Genomic DNA, 26,289 nt, shown 5'->3' with positions numbered 1-26,289 from the left:
TTACACGAAACGCAACAAGGTTGGTTTGTGTTATCCTTGCTTTCTTCGATACAGAAATCTGGATCAATACTTGCATCTGGATCGTAATTCATCGTTGAATTTAACGCTGCGACAGTCCGTTGCAATTAGAAGCAACATGACCTAAACGTTAGCAAGTCTTACATTGCATTTCGTTTGTCACATCTAATTTTTGGTGAAAAGTGAATGCAAAATACTGAAAATCAACCGAAGATCAGAAATTGAAGAAAATATCAGGCTGGCTTTTGACACTAATCTCACCAGGCCCGGTCAAATAACTGGTTTCAAAAGTTGAGAAATCAATTAATCGGAGAATATAAAAATTCACGTAAAGCTAAATGAACAAAAGATATAACGATAAATGTACAATTTTAAATTAGATATTTAAACCAGTCATTTGACTAGGGGTGGTGAGGTTAGTGTTAATTAAATAGTTTAGTAGTCGTTGAGCGACATTTTGAATATTTATTCGTATAATAATTAGCAAAATAACTTTTCTTCGTTGATTCCTCCACCATAATTAATTTCCATTATTTATATCCTTCATTGCACATTTCTTAATTCCCCGTTCATTCAGGATATTTCTAAGAATAAAAATCATTAGATCGGTCAAAACTTCAGGTACTACGTCGTGATAATAAAAATTATATAGAGAAAATATCAATGGACTTCAAACTTTCAACCGTGAAAAAATTATTCTCTTACTACATTTCGGACTTAAAAATAAATATCGTTTCACTTTTATTATTTTTATATTAGTATTAAAAGCGAATACGCACTCAAAAAGCGCTTAAGACTTCATCTGCATACTGTGTCATTGCGGAACAGTAATTTTAAGTAATTTTTCACTTTCTCCATGCTGTTGTTTCAATCTTGCTTTGTTTAACGAAATTAAGATTATAAAGTAAGGTAACTAAAGTAATAAGTTAGACAAATGAGTCTGTGATGTTGCCAGTAGGGCTACGAATTGTTGTACGATATTTGTAAATATCGACGTAGAGAAAGAATTGTGCTGCGCAATCCGAAAGATACCTGCTGCGTAATTCGAAAGAAAGTGCTTCGTAGAATAGGAATGTTTTTGTTGATGTATACATTTCTTTGTCTAGATCGTTAACTGTGTAGCTGCTTGTGCCACCGGCTCTTGTGTCCCCCCTCCCCCCTCCCTCACACTTTGTAAGTTACTCGGCGAAACTAACGTACAAGGAGTCATTTAGTCGTCTTATTTCGTACCGATAACATGGATCGTGTTGCGTCAGGTTTGCAACATATTCTAACGTATTGGCGGCGTCGGTCTTTTATTACTCTAATAATTTAATCCAATTAAATAATCACACGCGAAAATAATAAAATTTCATCACATAATTTTGTACGCGACGTTAGAGTTCTTGTTCGCCGATTATAATTTTAACGCTCACGGTAATGTGATCCTATTTCATATTACAAAGCTTCTGCAGGAGCTCAAGAATGTAAGTAGTTTTAAATATTGTATTTCAGTTTGTTCTCTTATACAATAAATTTATTATAAAATAAAAATGATTGATAATTTAAAAAACTGTAAATGCCCTCTTTAATTGAAATAAAGTCTTAAAATCTTAACATTAAAGTACAATAAAACTGGCTGATACGCATCAAAAATCACTGAATATGTTGTTCTCAAACTTTTATATTAGAGTTCCAATTTACATGTTTATTAGAGTTTAGTCTTTATTGTTGCTAAAGTTTCACGTTTGTTATTATGTGTTACCGATTTTAATATCTTATGTTTTGTTATAGACATATCACTACTTCAACTTCGTCATCTTCTTCAGGAGTGTTCTAACAGTGGCACAAAAGCCAAGTATGTAAGTATTTTTACATACTTACTTTCAATTATGTCTATTCTGTATATTTTTCTTTGATCACTATCAATGCAGAAATACAATTTGACTGAAAATTTAGGAGGATAGCATTTTCTGAGGTTATTTTTTCGTTAAAATAAAATAAGAGTTAAAGTCTTAATACCGAATTATAAAACAAATGACTAACATACTACAGATTATTTTAGATTTTACACATTCATATTAGAGTCTCAGTTTTTATACTTATCAATTTTTATTAGAATTTCAATCTTTATTATTGCTAAAGTTACTAAAGTTAATAAACCTTCATTTTTCACTATCTCCAACTTTTCAAATAGTCAGCGATCACTCATCCTGTTTTGTTTCGTAACAGATTTTTCGCAGTCTGCATTTCTATTATTAGCCTTTCAGCGGTTCCTGTCTGATGTTAGTCTCCCGGATGAAATTCGCTGGGATAGCGCAGCATCCACGGTAACGTTCTCTGTTTGTCTGCTTCGAACGGTGAGTCGCATGCATTTCTGTTCTTCTGGTCACTCAATTATGCCGTAGGATAAAAGACCCGAATCGGCACGGGTGACTGGTTGTATTACGTAGAATTCTTTGCGAGCATAGTGAACGCGGGTATCTTTTATACCCGTGAGTAGTAACGCTCTTTTTTCAAATTTATTAGTTTAAGATAGGTCTTCTTGCACAGCGCGATGATAATAATTAGTTTTTTAATAATTAAGTTAAACATATACACTTGAGAATATATTCGCGTTATTTATAAATATGCATGTTAATATTCCGTATGAATATTTGCAAATGTCAAATATCTACACGAATATACTTGATCTTTAGCAATGAATTAATCGTGACAATATTAACCCCTTAACCTACAACTACGGGCATAGCCCGTAGTGCGATGATCGAACCAAACGTAAATATTACGGGCATAGCCCGTAGTACGATGATCGGACCAAACGTAAATATTACGGGCATTCTCAAACATAAATCGTAGGTTAAGGGAATAAGTCGCGTTCGTTTATTTCACTTCTCCTAGAATTTAAAATATCAGTTAATCAAAGCAATAATTTTGAACACTGCTTCTGCATTTTCGATTATGTGCTTTGATAAAGAGATTATCTGAGATTATTTCTTTCTTAGTAATATATTTAGAGTCAGTTATTCCATTTGATCGAGTCTCAGTCTTTTCGCTACCTTCTCTGCAATATTAAAATTTTGTTCTGGTTTATTAAATTAATACAGTAGTGTTACTTAGTTACTATTAAATTAATAAAGTAGAGTTAATCAGAATCGAAGTAGTAAAATACAAAATGAAAGAGCGTTAGTCCGTTAAATAAAAAGTACACAAACTAATCATCTTCTCAGATCAGGATTTTCAAGTTTAATCCGTGGAGGTGGACCTGTGGCCGGGTAGACGCGTTTTCGAGTGACCAATCTATTTCAGAGAATTTCATTCGAATAATCGTCGGTAGAACTGGCGCGAATGAAACATGTCATCGTCTCTGCCTTTGCCCGTCGTTTTTTCGAATTTCGTGATCGTGATCGCGAGTGGTTTTCGAAACGAACGTTAATATTGCTCGAGCATGCACGTGCGAACAGACAGCGATCGCTATATGATCGTTGTTCATCCATGAGTACTTGGATCAGCTTCCGCGATTTATCTTTTTATTTCACCTTTGTACTTTATTTTTTGGTTTGCTATTTAGAAAGTCTCGAGCTTAGATATAAGTTTCAGCGGGCATTGCGCCCGAAGGAAGAAGAGGCTATGAGCCGAAGAGACCCGGCAAACTGCCATAGAAGAGGACAACTATCAATGACTCCTCAACCTCTGGATCATCCAGGGCATGGGAAGTCATACTTGTTACTACTTTGTCACTATGCTCGCTTTTAGTAGTATGTAGTAGTAGTAGTAGTAGTAGTAGTTCTTTTTTTGGCCGATGAAAGGGAAGGACGTAACGGGCTAGAACACAAACTAACCAGACGAGAATGGGTGGAGACAGCTCGGGGAAACGCCAGTTACTTGAGCGATCACCCCAGTTCAAGTACATAATAGTTATATCGACAGTGAAACTATGTCGTTACCGTAATTTTAAAAAAGTTATTCTGTTTTAAGGCGTGACGGAATATTAATTAGAGTAACCATACGTAATTACTTTCATTGCTGTAACATTATAATGTAATGGGGAAACCCGATATTTGGAAAAAGAGCGTCCAATATCACTTTTTTAAAGCATTGTCCGCTTTTAATGGAAATAAAATAATCGTTCTTTTCGGTGTCATTTTATTCTATATTAAAAATGAAGTTTGTGTAGCATCGGTTTTATAGCATACTCGTAAATATCGCGATTCTATAAACGAAAAGAAATTCTAACTAACTTTGAATATCTCAAAATGATATTGCAGATAACTATTCTATTGTTGAAAGAGATCATTCTGAATGGCAAGATCGTGGCTTGAAAGTTAACATCTTGTCTCTGAACGTGCGTGTCATAAAACGACCTACGAAAATTCTCACAATTTTTGTTCCTCCCGGCGAAACAGTATTGACGTAAAAGAAATTTATCGTGGTTTACGTTTCACTTTAAACGTTAGGATAATAGTGCAAGGATAATAATATAGTAATCTAAAAACAGAAAGCTGATACCTGGTCGAAATAAAATTGTTTCTCAAAAATAGGATCTACTTATGACACGATGTATTTTGCATGAATTGGGACATAAAGGTCAATAACTGGGTCATTACATAATTTTAATGAGAAAAAGCGTCAGGTTTCAAAGCGAGCGTCTTTATGACTTTCGGTCTATAAAACTAAGCAAATCGCGAGAAGTCGCAGCTGCTTTTAGATTCTATAATTGCAGAAATGTATATTATATTGCATGTAGAAAGAAAAGATTCTTTTTAACATATTCCAAAAAAGTTACGTACCAGCATTCAAAGTATCACAAATTGTACCTGTTATCTAAATAATTAGTCGATTATTTTAATGTGACATTTTCAGTATTTCAAACAACTTGGAACATGAACATTTTGGCGGAAGAGAAGAATGATTATTAAAATTTAAATAAGATCCAATGGAGGAAAACTTATCATTCGTACGCATTACAATGTACAATTTACAAAATAATTTTCTTTCTCATTTTTGTCCTAATTTTCTAAACGACGTCTAGGATTTCGTGTATTTAAGCATTCAGTGTTTCTTAATTTTTTACATATGACACATACAGCATGAAGGGTGGGCGCAATCTGGATAGGGTTCAGCATACAGTGCTTGTGACGTTACTAGATTCTGCTGAGTCTTTTCATACACATGCAGCATATCTACATACTTGCTCAGTAAATGAAAATTCCACTTTCATAGTAAAATGTTTTAGCAATGTCGATCGTTATTTACAGTTTTTACTATGTCTCCTGCCAACACGCGCTACAAGTAATCCAAGGTGATAAAAATATACGGACTTCGGCGACCTGCCGATTCCGACGTTCCATCGATATAAACAGAAACCTATTTCTTCTACTTCGGACACTTATTACGACGTAAAATTTGTTGCCTACATTTTTATTTACCCTCGAACTACCTTGTATTAGGTGTCGTTGAAATCGTCCCAACACGCTCTGATATACTAGACATAAAAAAAAGTAGGGCAAATAATTAGCAAAAATGCAGACGACCTTAAAATCTTTGAAATCTTTTCACCCACGAAAGATTGTTACTACCACATTATGGCATCCTCCGCGTTGTATATCTTTTGTACAGTATATACAGGGTGGTTGGTAACTTGGTGGTACAAGCGGAAGGGGGTGATTCTACGCGAAAAAGAAGTCGAAAATACAGAATAATCGTAATTGTATCGTTGGCGTCTGTTAGTCCAAATATCCGGTACATTCTATTAAAGTTATTTATTTAGAACAAATTGTGCATATATGACGATAGTGTCGTTTGCAAACAAACTTTTTCGAACTGTTTTCTCTTTTATTTACATATGTAACATCTAGTGTATACATCGTGTAATATAATTTTGTATCAACGCGTCCCTAAATTTTGGAATGTAGACCATAAGCATCCACTGCCGATATGCCCAGCATGTTTCAGAAACCTTATTGGTTAATTATTATAATTTCGAACAAGAACAAAGCTGTCATAGCGTAATTTTATATTTATTTATCTTTCTATTCGACTTTGCTGTCAGTCAAGGTTTCGAAATATTTCCCTTCTATGATTGATTTCCATCGTTAACTTGTGTCTTAACATTACTGGATAAAAAAGAACCAAAGACTTTATATGTAAATATTTCGATAGTCTTTTGTCAAAGGTATAATGCTAAGAGAACGCAAACAAGCATATGCGTAACAATGTTGTTAGATACTTTCAAAGCAAGTTAAAGTCAGCAAAGTTGAAAAAAAAAGGAGTAAGGACAAAAACCTGAAGATCGCAGCAAGGTTAAGCAATAACATCCAGTTCTAAGTCCTTTCTCTTTACTTTTGTTGCTTCGTTTGATAGTTTTAACGACAGACCCTCTTTTAACAAATTACTTGAATCGCTTCTTACTTTTTATTTCTGCAAACAGTTTATGTTAGCTATGCTCATAAAAAATACTAATAATTAATAATTTTAATAGGGGGAGAAAAGTTATTCCACTGAAATATAAAGTTCAATTTACCAATATGCATTGAATGTTTTTAACTTTGCACTTATATTAATTTAAGACAACTATAGAATGTTATTAATTAAATAAATTTAAATAAATGCAATAAGTATCAATCTTACATGATATACTAAGATTCAAATATTTCCTTTCGTGTTAGAATTTGATTAAGTAGAAAGTTGTATTTTCTAATTTTATTAGATGATCTTTGAATTCTGTTTGTGAGCCGCTTAAACGTAAAATCCATGCTTTTGTGCTCAGAGGCACAGATAAATTAAGGTAAGAACTACTTTTCATAAATTATAATAAACGCATAGTACGTTTAATTATCATAAATACAAGATATGGTATATTAAAAATCAGTAATTACATAGAGATTATTTCTCAGTAGCTGTAAATTGCTAAAAAGAGAAGACGATCACCTACAGGCGATGCTAGTACTGAAAGAACATTATAATACATCAGAAGAATTTGTTTTGCGCTTCTATAATACCACATTAGTATTCCAGGGATGAACGTGCTTTATGAGAACGTAACGTTCTTCTAATAAAATACCTGATTTCATAGTGACTTTGGTCTAAATGATATTTTACGAAACGCTCCAGATTCGTCATTGTATTGATCGAAAAATAGGCAAAACAAAATTATAAAATTCTATCTCGCCACCTGGAAATGATCCTAAAAACTTGTAAAAAAAAATGCAAACTAAGCGAAAGAAAACTTTGAATAACCTACTTTGAATAAGCTCTATTTGGTTTTGGCTCTTCTCTTGGATGAACTTTTGGGTGAAGAAATTTCTAATAAAGGCACGGAAAAGAATTCTCTGATGATTACAAGATAAACATGGAAGATTATTTGACTCAAGTCGCGAGTTCGAGATTTACGTAATCAGATGGAGAGCCTCTGAAGGTGTTAAAAATCTGAAAACTGTACAACTAAGCAAATATGAGCCCGCCAGGTTTTCATTCTTTAATTTCTTTAATTTAGATATTTTACTTGTCAGTGTTTATTCTTTAACTGTCATCCGACAATGTACATTAAACCCCATTTCCATTTTCCACAAAAATTGTCAATTTTTGTAATCTAACGTTTCATTTTTGTTCCCAATTTTGTTCGTTTTTACTTTATGTTAACATTTTACTGTTCCCTTCTCCATAAATTATTTCAGCCATTTAGAAGGTATATTTCAGGAATTCCAATTGTGTACATCAAAACTAAACGATATCATGTCTGTGCTATTTTCTTGTGCCGGAACATTTGATTGCTTATTTGACGCAGAAAATAATTTTCTTCTTTTTTGTACATTTTTAGATAAAAATCATCATTATTAATTTCTTTAATTTGCATATTACACTTGTCACTTTCCAGTCTTTAACTGTCATCCAACGATACTTTTTATATTAACAAAAATTTATAAACAATTTATATTAAACCGCATTACGAGATAAAAGGATCTTTTCAGCTAGGCATTTCCATCTTCATAAAAAAATTGTCAATTTTTTGGAATTGCATCGTATTATCGTGGTGAGTGAGCATGTGTTGCTAGTGTTGTAGCCATCACTATTTTCGTTCGAGGACTATCGAAGGTCGATCGTTTCCACAGATTCCTTCCGTCGTAAACCTCGTTCTTCCTTCTATCACGCTTCAAGGCATAAGGATCGAGAACGGGGTTTGCTGCCATTTCAAGCGCGCCCCGCATTACTCGTTCTCGTAAGTTCAAAATTCGTTGAGCGCTTTGCTTCGCGGATGGCGAATCTTCTCAGCTTCTCCTGGTAGATTGTCTTCGTCTTCTTTCGTTTCCAATGGCAGTATCCGCCTTGGATGAACGATGCTGCTTCCTTGGAATCTCCACTATGTCGCCTATCCGCGTATTCCATTAGACCGACCTCAGTCAGAATTTTCTTCGTAAACATGGAACAATTTAAGCTATATCGAGCATGTACCACGCGTTATATCGTCTGTCTTTGTCTTCCGCCACTATACTCATCGTAATTTTTATTCCAATATGACTTATCGCGTAAAAGTTTTTTATCACAAACAAGTTGCTTGGTCGAAAACTCGAAACATCAGCAACTATGGTGGAGCTATCGAAAAGCTACTAGCTTCCTGTTTCCATGACCAAGAAATATGTTGTCAAGATCGTCATTCTGAACAACTTTTTCTGATACATATAATAGGCTCCGTTTTAGTTTTAGAGTTGTACACAAACGTATGTTTGATAGTGTATATGAATTTTCCTTTTATATTTTCTACAAAATTGTACATTAACATAACATAATACATTAATCGTACATTAGACATAACAAATCTACTGATTAAATACTTATTCGTGTAGCTTAGTATTTTTCCTTCTTTTTTAATGTTACTGGATTATAATCGCCTATTTAACTAACCTGGAATTCCTTGGAATTCAGTGATTGTAATTTTTGTTACTTTTTCCAATGTTTATAATGTATGATACTGTAATATCGTAAGGTAGTTTGAACTAGAAATCGGTTGAAAATAGATAAAACCCGTATACGTCGACTTTCTGTGGTTCGTTTACATTTAAGAGTGCCAACGTGATTAAAGTCACCTAGTTCTTACATAGGTGTGAGGAAAACAATAGACAACGTTAGACGAGAAGGACGGTTTCGTTTTTCAAGGCGTCGAAGAGTAGAGTTGATAGAGCTGGGGGGGGTTAAGGTTAATTCGTACAAAAAAAGGCATGTTTTTGTGAATTTTTTCTGACGATACAGTTAAAATTTCTTTTTTAAAATCAATAGTACATTGAAGTATGACATTCGAAGAATATTGTGTAAAATTTTCACGGAGAAATATTAAAAAATACGGCAATGGCAGCAATTATTCGGACGTGTCTCGGAAAAAAGTATAATTGCAGTACCCCTCAGAACTTGGTGCTGGAGCATCAGAAATCAAAAAGTTGAAGTTTATTCGTTAGGCAACAGCCTTCCCCAGGTAACGCTGCGAAGGTTTTTTTCGAAATTTTAATTGTTAACTTTTTCCGAACACTTTGAAGGGTAAAACGCGATTTTGTGCGAAAATTTTCGGCTAATTTGTTATTTCAAAATAAAAATAATTAACAAATTTGAAAAGTTTCTGTAGCGTTACCTGGCAAATTATGTACAGAAATAGTCTTCAAAATTTCAAAAGGATGGGTGCAGTAGTTTTGAAGTAATTGAGGGCACCGACTTTGAAAACGTGAGTTGTGGGGAAAACGCTTTAAAGTTTTGAACACTAAAAAATCTGGTATAAAACGTTCATAAACGAATTTTATCGGCTTACCTCTTCACTAGCGTAGCAATTGTTGAAAAGACTAATAAAAAATCAATTATCCTATAATATTTTTCACGATCTTTCGTAACCTGATCTTCAACGGTCACTTATATTTTTTTATCTGACGCGCTACTTGTTAAAGTGCCTTCGTATTATGCGGAGGTGCAATTTTTCTAGGTCGCTATAATCTCGAACTAGTTGATTGTCTATCAGATCTAGTAACTTTTAGGCATTTTAGTAATAATTTAACACAAACTTAATGAAAATTGAATATTTACTCCTACATTAAATTTTTTACTCTACACTGACAAAATATACAGTACAGGTATAAGGAGGTTTGTACTTAAGTCGTTAAGTACTATAAATAGATCTGGAGGTAAGATTAGGTATTATATGGAGAAAAAAACGTCTGCGAAGTAACAATAGCACGCTTGGATCGGGTAGGTAATAAAATCCGCCATGTACAAAAATACTCGTAACTTCGTCAATTTTGTTCCAATCGACTTGAAATTTTGACACAATATTCTTAAGATGTTATGCATTCAACTAAAAAATGCAAAAAAAATTTTAACCCCCCCCCCCCTAATCGAGACACCGAAGAGTAGAGTCGAGAGAATTGATAGAGTTGTTAGAGAGAGAGAGAGTGTGTGTGTGTGTGTTAGATTCGTTGTGACGAGAGTGACCAAATAACTGTAAAGTTAAATAAATATCGTTTTCTGTCCAATTTATATTTGTATATTCACTTAATATTAATAAATTGTGAGCAACCGGGAAAAAATTTCCATCTTTATTTTCCGATATTACAACACCAAACATAATTTTCAGTTCTTTCTGATTCTTTAATGACAGATGATTGACATTTTTTGTTTCACTGACGTGTGACAATCGCAAAAATTTTCAGGGTCCCATAATTATGTGTTGAAAATGACAACGTATGTTCTCGCTCGCCATCTATATGCTGACGGCTAGTTACAAAAGGGAATAACTAGAAGATGTTACTAGACACGGCCGATAGACCAGATCGATAGTTTAAGACATCCTTTTCGTTCATTCGTTCGTGTCCCTTCCAAGTGTGTGCAATAAAGGTTTTTCGACTCCGAGAAATGTGGTGTTTTCCATCCGAATAATAAAGTAATAACTAAGGCGATCCTACCTCTAAATATAGATATAACAACATTATGTTACCATAGTTTAGAAAGACCTGCCCTAAACATCTCAACTCAAAAGTTATAACAGTTAAAAGTTAGCTAAATTATTAGGTTGTTCCAAAAGTTACTTTCATTTTATGAGGAAATAGTAGATGCACGACATTTTTTGTTTTACATTATTTTACTGAATTATAATTAAGTGAATTATAATTATTAAATATAATCCAATAAAATAATATAATAATTTTAACAACAATTTTTAATAATTAGTTTTGATAATAATTAATCAATTATAATTCGAAAAGAGTCGAATATAAAACGAAAGGGATCAAGAAATGCTATGGGATACTTACGCTATAACGAATGTTCTAACGATCTTTCATTGTAGTCCAAACGTTTTTCCATTCTTCTCTTTGGGTTACGTAGCTCTTTCGTTATGTCTCTTTCTGTAATTTTTTAATTTTACAGAATACAACGTTAGCACAAACGTTGAAGAAATATGAAGATACACTCCGAGATAACAAAATATAAAGCTTCAAGAGTGGAGATATGTACTCCGAGATAACGAGATAAAAAATAAAACGTTGGATGCCTTGAGCCCTAGTAACAACGCAAGAACACACACTGTCTTTTAAGTTCCAATAAAAAGTTTGTGAAACTCAGAATGAGTATTATGAGCATGGATGCTATTTAAACGTCGAAATCTATGTAATAATATAAGGCAATTACTTTTTAACTTTTGGGATGCAATGTATAGGAATCGATGTATCTACCTGTTTGATTCGCATTATTAAAAATCTTGGAAGTAACTTTATCAATTCCAGGACAGATTTCCTGATGTACACACATCATCGAGAGATAAATGTCGCCTGTTTGGTATAAACAGTTTTTGTTTCGATAGATAAAGTCTCGAAAGAATTTCCGAATTGAATTTCTGAAAATTTATGAATTTATGAAAATTCATATCTCGTGTTAGAATCAACAGATTCATTATCAAGGAGAATATTATAACCTGCATTAAAGAAAATCCTGCATCACAGCGCCAGATGATCACTGTTTTATCTAGAGATACTAACAAAGCTATTATCTATTAAATCTAAAATATTCATTCTTGAATCGATGATAACAAGATCTATGAATGATGTGGTTTTGGAACAAAATGCGATATAGGATCTATGAAGTTGAAACTGCAACTGTTTCTGGCTGTCATGCATTCATTCGTTGACTCCTCATTTCTTCGCGTTTGTATCTCTTCAGATATCTTCTTCTTTCGAACAGTTTCACTCATGAAAAGCTAAATATCGTAGGATACGCGAAGGGAACAGAAACTCAATCGGATAGAAAAAGCCAAATATAAAACAATACAAAAACTATGTATATTATATTAATATCTCGAAATATAACATCCGTTTCGGTTCATATAGAACCGAGGAGAACAACAAAATTAAATAAAAAAAACTCTACGATTATTGTTACGCAAATTGCCAAATTCCATATGTTCGAAATTGAGATCTCCTGCAATAAAATAACAATTATTTAAAAAGATATATATATATATATATAATAATAGAAATAATATCTATAATAATATATATGATATAAATTATACAAGTACGTCTAATTCATTGGTAAACTCGGTCTTTGCTGAACAAGTTGCATAAACAGAAATAATAAAGAAACTAGTATTCTTGGCGATTCTGATTCTAACTATTGCGAACTTTATTTTAGTTCGTTTTACTCCGCTACTAATACTTACGAATCGTATTTATTTGTTTCGCTCTTCGTTAATATTCCACATTCTCTTTTGCCATTGCCTTTTTAACACTGACAATAAGCGTTGAGAGAGCAATCTTGATGTGAACAGGATGACCAAAACTTTTACACGAAACGCAACAAGGTTGATTTGTGTTATCCTTGCTTTCTTCGATACAGAAATCTGGATCAATACTTGCATCTGGATCGTAATTCATCGTTGAATTTAACGCTGCGACAGTCCGTTGCAATTAGAAGCAACATGACCTAAACGTTAGCAGGTCTTACATTGCATTTCGTTTGTCACATCTAATTTTTGGTGAAAAGTGAATGCAAAATACTGAAAATCAACCGAAGATCAGAAATTGAAGAAAATATCAGGCTGGCTTTTGACACTAATCTCACCAGGCCCGGTCAAATAACTGGTTTTAAAAGTTGAGAAATCAATTAATCGGAGAATATAAAAATTCACGTAAAGCTAAATGAACAAAAGATATAACGATAAATGTACAATTTTAAATTAGATATTTAAACCAGTCATTTGACTAGGGGTGGTGAGGTTAGTGTTAATTAAATAGTTTAGTAGTCGTTGAGCGACATTTTGAATATTCATTCGTATAATAATTAGCAAAATAACTTTTCTTCGTTGATTCCTCCACCATAATTAATTTCCATTATTTATATCCTTCATTACACATTTCTTAATTCCTCGTTCATTCAGGATATTTCTAAGAATAAAAATCATTAGATCGGTCAAAACTTCAGGTACTACGTCGTGATAATAAAAATGATATAGAGAAAATATCAATGGACTTCAAACTTTCAACCGTGAAAAAATTATTCTCTTACTACATTTTGGACTTAAAAATAAATATCGTTCCACTTTTATTATTTTTATATTAGTATTAAAAGCGAATACGCACTCAAAAAGCGCTTAAGACTTCATCTGCATACTGTGTCATTGCGGAACAGTAATTTTTCACTTTCTCCATGCTGTTGTTTCAATCTTGCTTTGTTTAACGAAATTAAGATTATAAAGTAAGGTAACTAAAGTAATAAGTTAGACAAATGTGTCTGTGATGTTGCCAGTAGGGCTACGAATTATTGTACGATATTTGTAAATATCGACGTAGAGAAAGAATTGTGCTGCGCAATTCGAAAGATTCCTGCTGCGTAATTCGAAAGAAAGTGCTTCGTAGAATAGGAATGTTTTTGTTGATGTATACATTTCTTTGTCTAGATCGTTAACTGCGTAGCTGCTTGTGCCACCGGCTCTTGTGTCCCCCTTCCCCCCTCCGTCACACTTTGTAAGTTACTCGGCGAAACTAACGTACAAAGAGTCATTTAGTCGTCTCATTTCGTACCGATAACGTCGATAGCGTTGCGTCCAGGTTTGTAACGTATTATAACCTATTGGTGGCGTCGGTTCTTTATTACTTTCATTACTGTGTTTTTCGCATTATACATTACTATATTTTTTAACTTCGTAACATATATTTTTTTTGATAGAGGTGACGCGCAAGTAAACTCAAGTACTTCAAAACAAAATTTCGCATGCGTTTCTGTAGTATTATTTAAGTATATTTAGTTGTGAACTTTCGAAATCTTGCAAATATTTTCAACTGTATTCTAGTGTATTAGTGGAGTGTATATCTCATATTCTAGTAACGAACATTCATAGTATAATTCTTGCAACTGCTTACATTGCATTCATGGTATTCGCAAACATTTGTTCGATATCTAGAAATATCTTGTAATTTTAAATTAATATTTTTCATACGTAAAAGAAAAGTAGCACTATTTTCTAAATAAACGTTTGATAGAGAAAAGATGAAAGACATCGAAACTATATTTCGCTTCTTTTCTACTCCCCATCCCATCCCACCCCACACTACCCATAAACAATTCTATTTTTAGGGAATATTTTTGACCGCGTGCAATGCGGTTTGTAGAGTCAGTGTTTGCTCCGCAAAAGTATTTTTCAATATTTTCCAATCACGGTCGTTTTGATTAAATTCAATTAAATAATCACACGCGAAAGTAGTCAAATTTTATCAAACAATTTTCTACGCGACATTAGAGCTCTTGTTCGCCGGTTATAATTTTTGCGGTCGTGGTAATGTGGTCTTATTTTATATTCTTTTGAATATTCTTTTTCGATAATAGAGTCAGTGCATCAAGAAGACAAAGCCTCTGCAGGATCTCAAGAATGTAAGTAGTTTTACATATTGTATTTCAATTTGTTCTATTTATTATATATTTTTTTTGTGAAATATTGTTAATTATACAATAAAACGATTGATAATTTAGAAAGCTGTAAATGTCCTTTTTAATTGAAATAAAGTCTTAAAATCTTAACATTAAGGTACAATAAAACTGTCTGATACGTATCAAAATCAGTGAATGTTTTATTCTCAAACTTTTATATTAGAGTTTCAATTTATATACTTATCAGAGTTTAGTCTTTATTGTTGTTAAATTTCCATGCTTATCATTGTGTATTAACAATATTAATGATATTTTCTGTTTTGTTATAGACATATCACAGCTTAAACTTCTTTGTCTTTTTTGGGAATGCTCCAACGATGGCTCAAAAGCCAAGAATGTAAGTAACTTCACATATCTTACTTGAATTATGTGTATTCTGTATATTTTGCTTTCAATACTATTGATTAAGAAATACAATTTGATTGAAAATTTCATAGGTTAGGGTTTTCTAAGATTATTCTTCTATTAAAATAAAAAAAGTGTTAAAGTCTTAATACCAAATTATAAAACAAATGACTAATATATTTAAAAAATCGTTAGATTTTTGATTTCTAGATTTTAAACTTTTATATTAGAGTTTCAGTTTTTACATTTATGGATGTTTATTAGAATTTCAATCTTTATTATTACTAAAGTTAGGAGTGTAATAAATTTCCATTTTTCACAATCTCCAACATTCCAAATAATCAGCGATCACTTATCGTATTTTGTGTTGTAACAGATTTTTCATAACCTCCATTTCCACCATTGGATTTTCGACAGTTCCTGCCTGATGTTAGTCTTTGAAATGATATTTGCTGAGATAATGCAGTGTCGATGGGAACGTTTTCCGCTTCTCTCCGCTTCTAATGGTGAGTCGCATGCGTTTTTGTTCCTCCGGTCACTCAATTATGTCGTAGGATGAAAGGTCCGAATCGGCACGGGTGACTGGTTGTATTATGTAGAATTTTTTGCGAGCATAGTGACCGCGGGTATTTTTTACACCCGTGAGTAGTAACATTTTTTTTCATATCTTTATTTATTAGTTCAGGATAGGTCTTCTTACACATCGCGATTATAATCATTAATTTTTTAATAATTAGTTTAAACATATAAATTTGAGAATATATTCGTGGTACTGACAAATATGTATAATAGTATTCAGTATAAATATTTGCAAAAGGCAAATATCTAGACGAATATACTTGTATGACATAAATACACTTAATCTTAAGCAATGAATTTTAGTATAAATAAGAGGTACCGAAGGAAAAATCGGATGCCCTCCGATTTCGTTGGAATGAAAGATGCAATTTTTACTCAATGATAATGACGATACATGCAATACGCGATACATTCATTTTGTGACAATATTAATTATAATATATCACATTCTTTTGTTTGACTTCAGATACTATAAACGTAAGTAGAATTTAAAATATGAATTAAAATTTATTTCTTTTCCGTACAAGAATGTGTGAAATTTTATGTGCAAGAAGAAACTTCGCGACAGGCAGATTTTTGAAACAAAGCAATAATTTTGAACGCTGTTTCTGCATTTTTGGAAATGTGCTTTGACGAAGAGATTGCCGAAGATTATTTCTATCTTGGTAATGCATTTAGAGACAATTATTCTATTTCATCGAGTCTTAGTCTTTTTTCAATTAATGTTACTTTTTTGATAATATTAAAATTTCAGTAATTTATTAAATTAATAAAGCAGAGTTATTATAATCCAAAACGAAGTAATAAAATGTAAAATCAAAGGACGTTAGTCCGTTAAATACAAATGAGACAAACTAATCATGCTTTTAGATTAGGATTTTCAGATTTAACAATTGCCGTGCCCATTGACAGGATGTCATTCACGTGCTCAGGTGTTACTTGAATGGGAAAAAGACATTGGGCACGATGACTATAATTAATGCAAAAATTTCTCAGCTGCTGACCATGTGTTGGGGTATCGTGCACGACGTATTTTCCACATTGTGTGTGTGTGTGTGTGTGGTTAGGCTGTGGAATTGCGTCGTTCTTCTCATTCGCTACAACTTAAGATACGAAAAATGTGGAGACGTATCAATACAATCACAATTCGTGGTAATATTAGCTACACGATTAAGCGTAACACGCTGTTAATATTGCTGTAAATTACAATTATAATTCCAAGTTTACTTATATTTATTTTAACGATATAATTTCTTTAGATGTGTTTTATCACTTTTTGCGCAATGGTCACTAGCCTTCGTCAGTCGATTTCAGGAAAATGGTACGTAAATTAGAGTGTACATGTTGCGTGTTAAGCTCGGGTGTTGGAGGCATCTCGGGACATTCTCTCTAGTGGAGGCTCTTGCGCCCTGGTGATATGTGTGAGAACCGTGGAGGTGAACCTCTGATCGGGTAGACGCGTTTTCGAGTGACCAACCTGCTTCAGGGAATTTCATTCGAATAATCGACGGTAAAGCTGACACGAATGGAACGTGTCATCGCGTCTGGCTTTGCTCGTCGATTTATTTAATTTCGCGGTCGTGATCGCGAGTAGTTTTCGAAACGAACGTTAATATTGCTCGAGCATGCAGATGCGAACGGACAGCGATCGCTATATGATCGTTGTTCATTTATGTGCACTTGGATCAGCTTCCGCGATTTATCTTTTTATTTCACCTTTGTACTTTATTTTTTGGTTTGCTATTTAGAAAGTCTCGAGCTTAGATGTAAGTTTCAGTGGGCATTGCGCCCGAAGAAAGAAGAGGTTACGAGCCGAAGAAGCCCGGCAAACTGCCATAGAAGAAGGTAACTACCAATGACTCCGCATCCTCTGGACTATCCAGAGTACGGGAAGTCATTCTTGTTACTACTTTGTCATTATGCTCGCTTTTAGTATTAGTAGTAGTAGTAGTAGTAGTTCTTTTTTTGATCGATGAAAGGGATGGACGTAACGAGTTAAAACACAAACTAACCGGACGAGAATGGGTGGAGACAGCTCGGGGAAACGCCGCGTCATTTTTCGTTAAATGCTTGCCTAACGAATCTGCTGGCTCGTCCGGCTTTTGACGCCCTTGTTATTCGTACTGTGAGCAAACAATTACCCCCGACTCCTCCATGATAACTGGCCGAAAACGAAAAAAAAAACGAGGTAGCACGAAGTCGGGAGAGGCAGCATCGAAAAACAGAATGATTAATCGTAGTGGGCTCGCGTACGTGTACTCTCGCCCCTTTTCCAGGCGTACAACGCGAAATTCAACAATTCTGGAAAATGAAAAGCCTCCGGTTACGGGACGTGGAGATATTCTTTCTGGCATTTATACGCTTTCAAGTTATGGCAATAAAAGGGCTAGTGAAAATTGGCGAATAGTGGTACTAGAGATTCTGTTAGCGGCGAGACGCGATCAATGATGTGATAGGTTTCAAAAAGATATGATGCGCGTACTTAAAATTTTCTGGGAGAACTTCTGAGGAATAGAATGTTGATAGATTTAGTAGTGGGTAATCTGATTATTGGTTTGCTCAGATTTTTGTACTAATGTTGAGAATTGTCGATCTTTGAAGCCGAAATAATGTTATAGGAACACTAAATTGATACTGAGGATTAACATTAGAGTAGTAATATATTTATTTTATGGAGGATTTCTTATATATTCATCGATACACACTTGCACGCGTCTCACCACTTTCTTCTATACCCGACTGTTAACCGACTGAACAGTTTACATTGATCTGCTTTCGAGACGCCGCCCACACACATACCTCCACACACTGATACCCACATACAAGTATCTCTACTACGCACTTAACCCAGTCCAGCACAGAAAATTATACAAATCTCAACACACCTCCTCAATTTTTTGTGCTGCATATTCATTTCCTTTTATAAGTCAATCAAACTATTCTTAAAAGTAATCTAAAATTTTCAAATTTGTTTCTCCCTATAGCCTTCGTTAAAATATTAGCTACATTATTTTCTGAATCTACTTTTATAATGTCAATCTCTTTATTTTCGTAACTTTCGTGCACAAAATGGAAATGAACTTCAATGTACTTAGAATTTTTTGTCAAGCTACCAAATTTTGATATCGCAATCGCTCCAGAATTATCTTCGTAAATTTTTATTGGCGTCTCGATCATTATTTTGAAATCTTTCAACAATTCTCTTACAAATTTAATTTCGCTCACAGCTTCCGATAAAGCTACATACCCGGCGGTTGTTGATGATTTTGTCACGCCACTTTGCTTTCTTGATTTCCAGTAAATTGCGTTTCCGAAAAATCTTATGATAAATCCCGTAGTGAATTTTCTATCTACTTTATCTCCAGCCCAATCAGCGTCAACAAAACAATCAATAACTTCAGCATTCAAATTTCTTTTATAAGTTTTTATAACTTTAATTTCCTAGTTAAATATAAATATTTCAAAATTCTCAATGCATATTTATAGTGGGTCTCGTTGTAACTGTTTTGAAATCGACTTAAATAGTTTACACTATCTCTAACGTTTAATCTTGTTCCAGTACTAATATATAATAAAGCTCCTATGAGATTTCTATATCTTATATCGTCTGAGGCTGATTGTGCGGGTTCTAAACTTAAGTTTTGTTCCATTGATGTAAATTATACTATTGATGTAAAATTTACTATTTTCTATATTATATTGTCTCGCTAATGACTCTATATAACTACTTCGATCTAATTTCATCTTACACTTCTTATTATCGTATTCAATGTTTATTCCTAAGTAAGTCTTTACTTCACCTAAGTCCTTCATCGCAAATTGGTTTGACAATTTGTTTTTAATCTCATGGATTTTTCTTTTGTTTTTTCCACATGTTAATAAGTCGTCTACGAATAGAATTAAATATATAACATCATCGCTCTCATACTTCATATACAGACAATAATCACTCTTACTTCTTTGAAATCCTAATTTTTTCATATACTCGTGGAAACATTCATACCAAGCTCTTGAACTTTCATGCAATCCATATAACGTTTTTGTTAATTTACATACTTTCCCGCTTTTATTGTCGTGACCTATAGGTTGTTTTACAAATACTTCCGATTTTATAGTTTCGTTTAGGAATACTGTTTCTACATCCATTTGCATAATCGTCAAACCATATTGACAACAATAAGATAGTAATAACTTCAACGTTTACATTTTTGCCATTGGAGAGTATAAATCTTCCAGTACTTCATTTTGTTGGAAGCCTCGAACGACTAATCGTGCTTTCTTACGATTATCAGATTTATTCGTATATACCCATTTCAAGTCTAATACTTTTTTGTCTTTTGGTTTCTCTACTAGTTGCCAGGTCTTATTTTTGATTAAACTATTCATTTCTCGATCCATTGCTTCTTTCCATGAACCGCTGTCATCTCCACTTAAAGCTTCTTCATAGGTTTGAGGACTGTCTGCGCTAACTACATTCACATAAATGAAATATGAGCTCGTTTGGCCATATCTTTGAGGTTTCTTTCTTCCCTGTCCTGACCTTCTCAAATTATTTTCTATGTCCTCAAGTTTTCTTTCTGATTTGTTACTTAACTTTCTCTCCGCTTTTATTGCAACCTGCTCGACCTTTTCGTCATTTATTTCATTTTCATGAATTTCGTTTGAATCCGAATGTTCGTCAAAATCCTTTTCTGTTTCATTGTCTGATTCATCTTCTCCTTGAAATCCGTCTAAATTATCATCTTCATCTATAAATTCTACGTGCCTTGCAATTATAATTTTATTATTAACTAGGATCCTATATCCAATGTTTTCATAACCTACAAGTATCCCAGTGTCTGCTATTTTGTCCCATTTCGAATTTATTTTAATTTCAGGTATTCTTACGAAAACTCTACTTCCGTACAATCTTAAATTATTTATATTCGGTTTCCTTTTAAAAAATATTTCAAATGGTGTTTTATTTTCATATGTGTTCGTAATGGTCCTATTTTTTAAGTACGCCGCGGCTCTAACTATTTCCGGCCAATATTTAATATTCAGCTTTGAATCATGTAATAAGCATCTAGCGGAATTCATAATTGTTCTATTGTAGCGCTCAGCTGTTCCATTTAATTCGTGAACATAAGGTGGGCATGGTTCCACGACAATTTCCTTTGCTCTAGTTAGTTTGTACATGTTTTTGTTCATATATTCTTTTCCATTATCGCATCTTAATCTCTTTATCTTCTTACCAGTAAGATTTTCCATTTTGTTCGTATAATCAAGGAAACAAATGTAAACTTCATCTTTTGATTTCAAAGTATAAATCAATGCGCACTTACTGTAATCGTCTATAAATGTTAAGAAATATTTAGATCCATCAAACCCGGTATTTTTATGAGGTCCATTTAAATCGGTATGTACTAATTCTAAAATCTCGCGTGCTCTACTACGGTTATTTTGGAACGGTAAATTGTGCATTTTATTTTGGATACGTGTGCCACATTTTAATTGTACTTACTCAAAATTTTCTGGCATTCCCTCAACTAATTTTTTTTTACACATTGTATCTAAATAATTAAAGTTTACATGCCCTAAGATCCTGTGGAATTTTTCCTTATTTGTCATTTTTCCCACATTTTTAGCGTGCGATTCTTGCCTTTCAATGTAACTACTTATTTTATATAAACCATGATCTTTGAATGCGATCATGCCCATGAAAGAGATAGCCCATGTGAGCTATCTTCAATTACTCAATGACGCATGTAACGTTTTTCGTCTGTAACGTATAGTATCAAAACATTATGAGCTCAGGATATGCGGTTTGTTGAAAATAATTAAAAATATTATGAGATTTAGTGTGTAACAAAAAAAAATGAGTACATCCCCCTTTATTTTCTATTACTTCTATTGTACGATTTGCTATCGATTTATGTAGTTTCTGAATATAATTTTGACTCAATGTATCCCATTCGCGTACAATTGCATTTTTTAATTCTTGTACGTGTTGACACTGCTTTCCATTCGCGTATACGCCGTGAACAAGTTCTGCCCAGCAATTTTTAATAACATTAAGGCCCGGGGAGCGTGCTAGCCACGGCAAAACAGATATATATTTGCATTAAAGTATGATTGGACCAATCCTGATGTGTGTACAGGTGCATTATCTTGTTGAAAGATGTAATCAGGTCCAGAAACGCGTTCTGCATGATTATTTATTTGTTCGTTGAATAAATTTATGTACCGGACACTATTCATTCTCCCATCGATGAACTTGATACATGTCTTGCCGAAATAACTGATGCCGGCCCAAACCATCACGCTGCCTCCTCCTATTTGTCTTCGAATTGCCGACATTGTCTCTTTTCTTATGTCATGAAAATAATCCCATCAGGATCATCCAAGTTGATTATTTTTCGTCTGAAAATAGTACTGGTACTTGCTACACGCAAAATTGCTCGCTTATCACGATCGGATAACGATGACGACCGACCAGTGCTTTTCTTTTTGTCATAATCTGCAACATTTTTTAAGAAATCGTGTATTTTACAACTTCTTCTTATTACTTTCGATATTTTTGCTACTAATAATTGTTGCTGTTTTAGTTCAAGAATTTGCTTTTTTCAGACCCGTTTAATTTGTTCCGCATCCCATACATAAAAATTTATATAATATTGTAGCGACACACGAGCTGAGGGACAAATCGAGCCACGTGTGATCTTGCCTCGGAGTATCAACAACGTTAGGACATACTGTAATAATAATAAGTAAACTTCGGGCAAAAACAATGTCGCCGCTTCATGCAACCGTCTAACAAAGGCGAATGGAAATTTACCGGTATCCCCTCGACCAGCATAAATAAACCAACGCGATCGTAAGGTGACCAATTTTCATCAGTCTAAAATAAATTCCAAATTTTGTAATTATATATTTATATTAATATATAAAATATTTAATTAAAATAATATTAAATATTTTTAAAATATTTATAAATTAAATTTATTAACATTATTCTAATTAAATTATTAATCATTAAATTATTTCATTTATATTATATATTTATATATATATATAAATAAATAAATTTTTACTAAAACATTAAAATTTAAAATATAGAAACTTATAAAATATATTAAAATTTAAAAAATTTATAAAATTTATCAAATAAAAAAAATTATTAATAATCTTCAAATAAATTTATATAAATTTTATATGTAATTAAATAAAATAATTGTAATATATATGTTGAGTCAATGTCCGAATCTGGGCCCGAGTCGTCCTCGTGGCGGGGGCTTGGGACAGGTAAGGATTCTTCACTGAAGCTATCCATTTTCTTACACTGAAGTTACTTTTATTGACACACGCAAAAATGTTACAGAGTTGACACAAACTCACAATGATCACACACTCGCGACGCTAGTGACAATGGCCTTAGGTTCGATAACGAATCCGCGGACAACGGGATGGTAGTCGTACGCACTCGCAAAATCTAAGTCGGATTCTTTGTTAATATTCACTGACCGTAAGGCGTTAATCTTTTTGTCGATAAAATCGCAAGAGAGAATGACTTTCCGTCCCGGTGATACCTCAGAGGAAAACTATGATGGGGCGTGTCTAAGGACACGAGATCATCGGATTCGTCGGGGATATCCTACGTTCGGAAAGTAAGGGAAATTGACGTTGCTGCTAATTGGCCAATCTCCATATCGGTAGTTAGAAAAGGATGCTAGCCGCCCTCGAGGGAAGGTTGCTAGTGGGAGACGTCGTTCGTGGAAAAATAGGTCTCTCCTGTCTTCCTGTAACTAGGACAAAGATTGTTTATCTGTTTAAGGATTTCAGGTACCTAGATATTAGTGTTTATAACGGTCCTCGGGCTAGCCGATCACGTACTGCGGAGACGCGTCGGCATCTGGTAAACATCCTGCCCGGAGAATAGGATCTACGTGCGGCGAGCTACGGGATAGAAACCGTTGGAATGTTTACTGCCACGTGCCGCTACAAATCTTTCTTTTAAGGAGAGCTATAGGGTTACTTAATGCCTTTGTTAGATGGAGAGTTCGTCCCGTTGACCGCGGCCACGTTCGGCGACTAATTGTCGCCTTGAGCCCAAGCTCATTGTCACAAGACTTAAACAAATACAATTGGTTAGAATGACGGCAAATCGTTTAGTTACAACTGTAGATTTTAATTACAATGTTTCTATGGATCTTCCCGAGGTTTCAGAGGGAAGGCACCGGTGTCACCTTATCTCCGACAAGTATAATTTTATAACGTATTACGTTAGATAGAATAACGTAATAACGTATTACGTTATATAGTATAACGTTATACCGTATTACGTTATATAGTATAACGTTATATCATATTACATTATATAGAGTAACGGTATAACGCATGACGTTCGACAGAATAACGTTATAACGTATGACGTTTTATAGAATAACGTTATAATGTATTACGTTTTATAGTATAGAGTTATAACGTATTACGTTATACAGTATAACGTAATAACGTTTTATAGTATAACGTAATGACATATTACATTATATAGTGTAACGTTATAACGTATGACGTTATATAGTATAACGTTATAACGAGTTACGATATATTGTGTAACGTTATAACGTATGACGTTATATAGTATAATGTTATATCGTATCACGTTATATAGTGTAACGTTATAACGTATGACGTTACACAGAATAACGTTATAACGTTTTGCATTTCATAGAATAACGTTATAACGTATTACGTTATATGGTATAACGTTATAACGTATTACTTAATATTGTATATCGTTATAACGTATTTCGTTATAGAGCATAACATTATAACGTATTGCATTTTATAGAATAACGTTTAAACGAATTACGACATATGGTATAACGTTATAACATATTCAGTTTGATAGTGTAATGTTATAACGTATTACGTTATATAGTATAACGTTATACCGTTTACGTTATATAGTACAACGTTATAATGTATTACTTTATATAGTATAACTTTATAACGTATGACGTTACATAGAATAACGTTATAACGTATTACGTTTTATAGTATAAAGTTATAACGTATTATGTTATATAGTATAACTTTATAACATATTACGTTTTATAGCATAATGTTATAACTTATTACGTTATATAGTATAACGTAATAACGTATTACGTTATATAGTATAACGTTATAACGAGTTACGTTATATAGTGTAACGTTATAACGTATGACGTTATATAGTATAACGTTATATCGTATCAAGTTATATAGTGTAACGTTATAACGTATGACGTTACATAGAATAACGTTATAACGCATGACGTTACATAGAATAACGTTATAAAGTATTACGTTATATGGTACAACGTTATAACGTATTACGTTATATTGAATAACGTTATAATGTATTACGTTATATGGTATAACTTTATAACGTATGACGTTACATAAAATAAAGTTGTAACGTATTACGTTATATGGTATAACGTTATAACATATTCAGTTTTATAGTGTAATGTTATAACGTATTACGTTATATAGTATAACGTTATACCGTATTACGTTATATAGTATAACGTTATAACGTATTACTTTATATAGTATAATTTTATAACGAATGACGTTACATAGAATAACGTTATAACGTATTACGTTATATGGTATAACTTTATAACGTATTGCATTTTATAGAATAAAATTATAGCGTATTACATTATATGGTATAACGTTATAACGTATTACGTTATATAGTATAACGTTATAACGTATTACTTTATATAGTATAATTTCATAACGTAAGACGTTACACAGAATAACGCTATAACGTATTACGTTACATGGTATAACGGTATAACGTATTGCATTTTATAGGATAACGTTATAACGTATTACACTATATGGCATAACGTAATAACGTATTACGTTATATGGTATAACGTTATAACATATTCAGTTTTATAGTGTAATGTTATAACGTATTACGTTATGTAGTATAACGTTATACCGTATTACGTTATATAGTATAATGTTATAGTGTCTAACTTTATATAGTATAATTTTATAACGTATGACGTTACATAGAATAACGTTATAACGTATTACGTTATATGGTATAACGTTATAACGTATTGCATTTAATAGAATAACGTTATAACGTTTTACATTATATGGTATAATGTTATAACGTATTACGTTATAAAGAATAACGTTATAACGTATTACATTAGATAGTATAACGTTATAACGAATTACGTTATGTAGTGTAGCATTATAACGTATTACGTTATATAGTATAACGTTATAACGTATTACGTCATATAGAACAACGTTATAACGGTATAACGTTATATAGTATAACGTTATATAGTATAACGCTATATCGTATTACATTATATAGTGTAACGTTATAACGTATGACGTTTCACAGAATAACGT

At 33.0% G+C, this 26,289-nt stretch overlaps 1 long non-coding RNA gene across 1 annotated transcript; it reads left to right on the top strand.

Moving 5' to 3' along the window:
* The first annotated feature begins 1,405 nt into the window (after positions 1 to 1,405).
* On the top strand, positions 1,406 to 2,248 carry LOC117241583. Its single transcript, XR_004495069.1, has 3 exons — positions 1,406 to 1,484; positions 1,792 to 1,859; positions 2,230 to 2,248. It is a non-coding gene; the product is annotated as an uncharacterized LOC117241583 (long non-coding RNA).
* The last annotated feature ends 24,041 nt before the right edge of the window (positions 2,249 to 26,289 follow it).

Source organism: Bombus vosnesenskii, unplaced genomic scaffold (assembly GCF_011952255.1).
Source record: "Bombus vosnesenskii isolate JDL3184/JDL3185 unplaced genomic scaffold, Bvos_JDL3184-5_v1.1 scf7180000016164, whole genome shotgun sequence".
Taxonomy (NCBI): domain Eukaryota; kingdom Metazoa; phylum Arthropoda; class Insecta; order Hymenoptera; family Apidae; genus Bombus; species Bombus vosnesenskii.
Note: the sequence above shows the minus strand (reverse complement) of the source record. Positions and strands in the feature narration are given on the sequence as shown.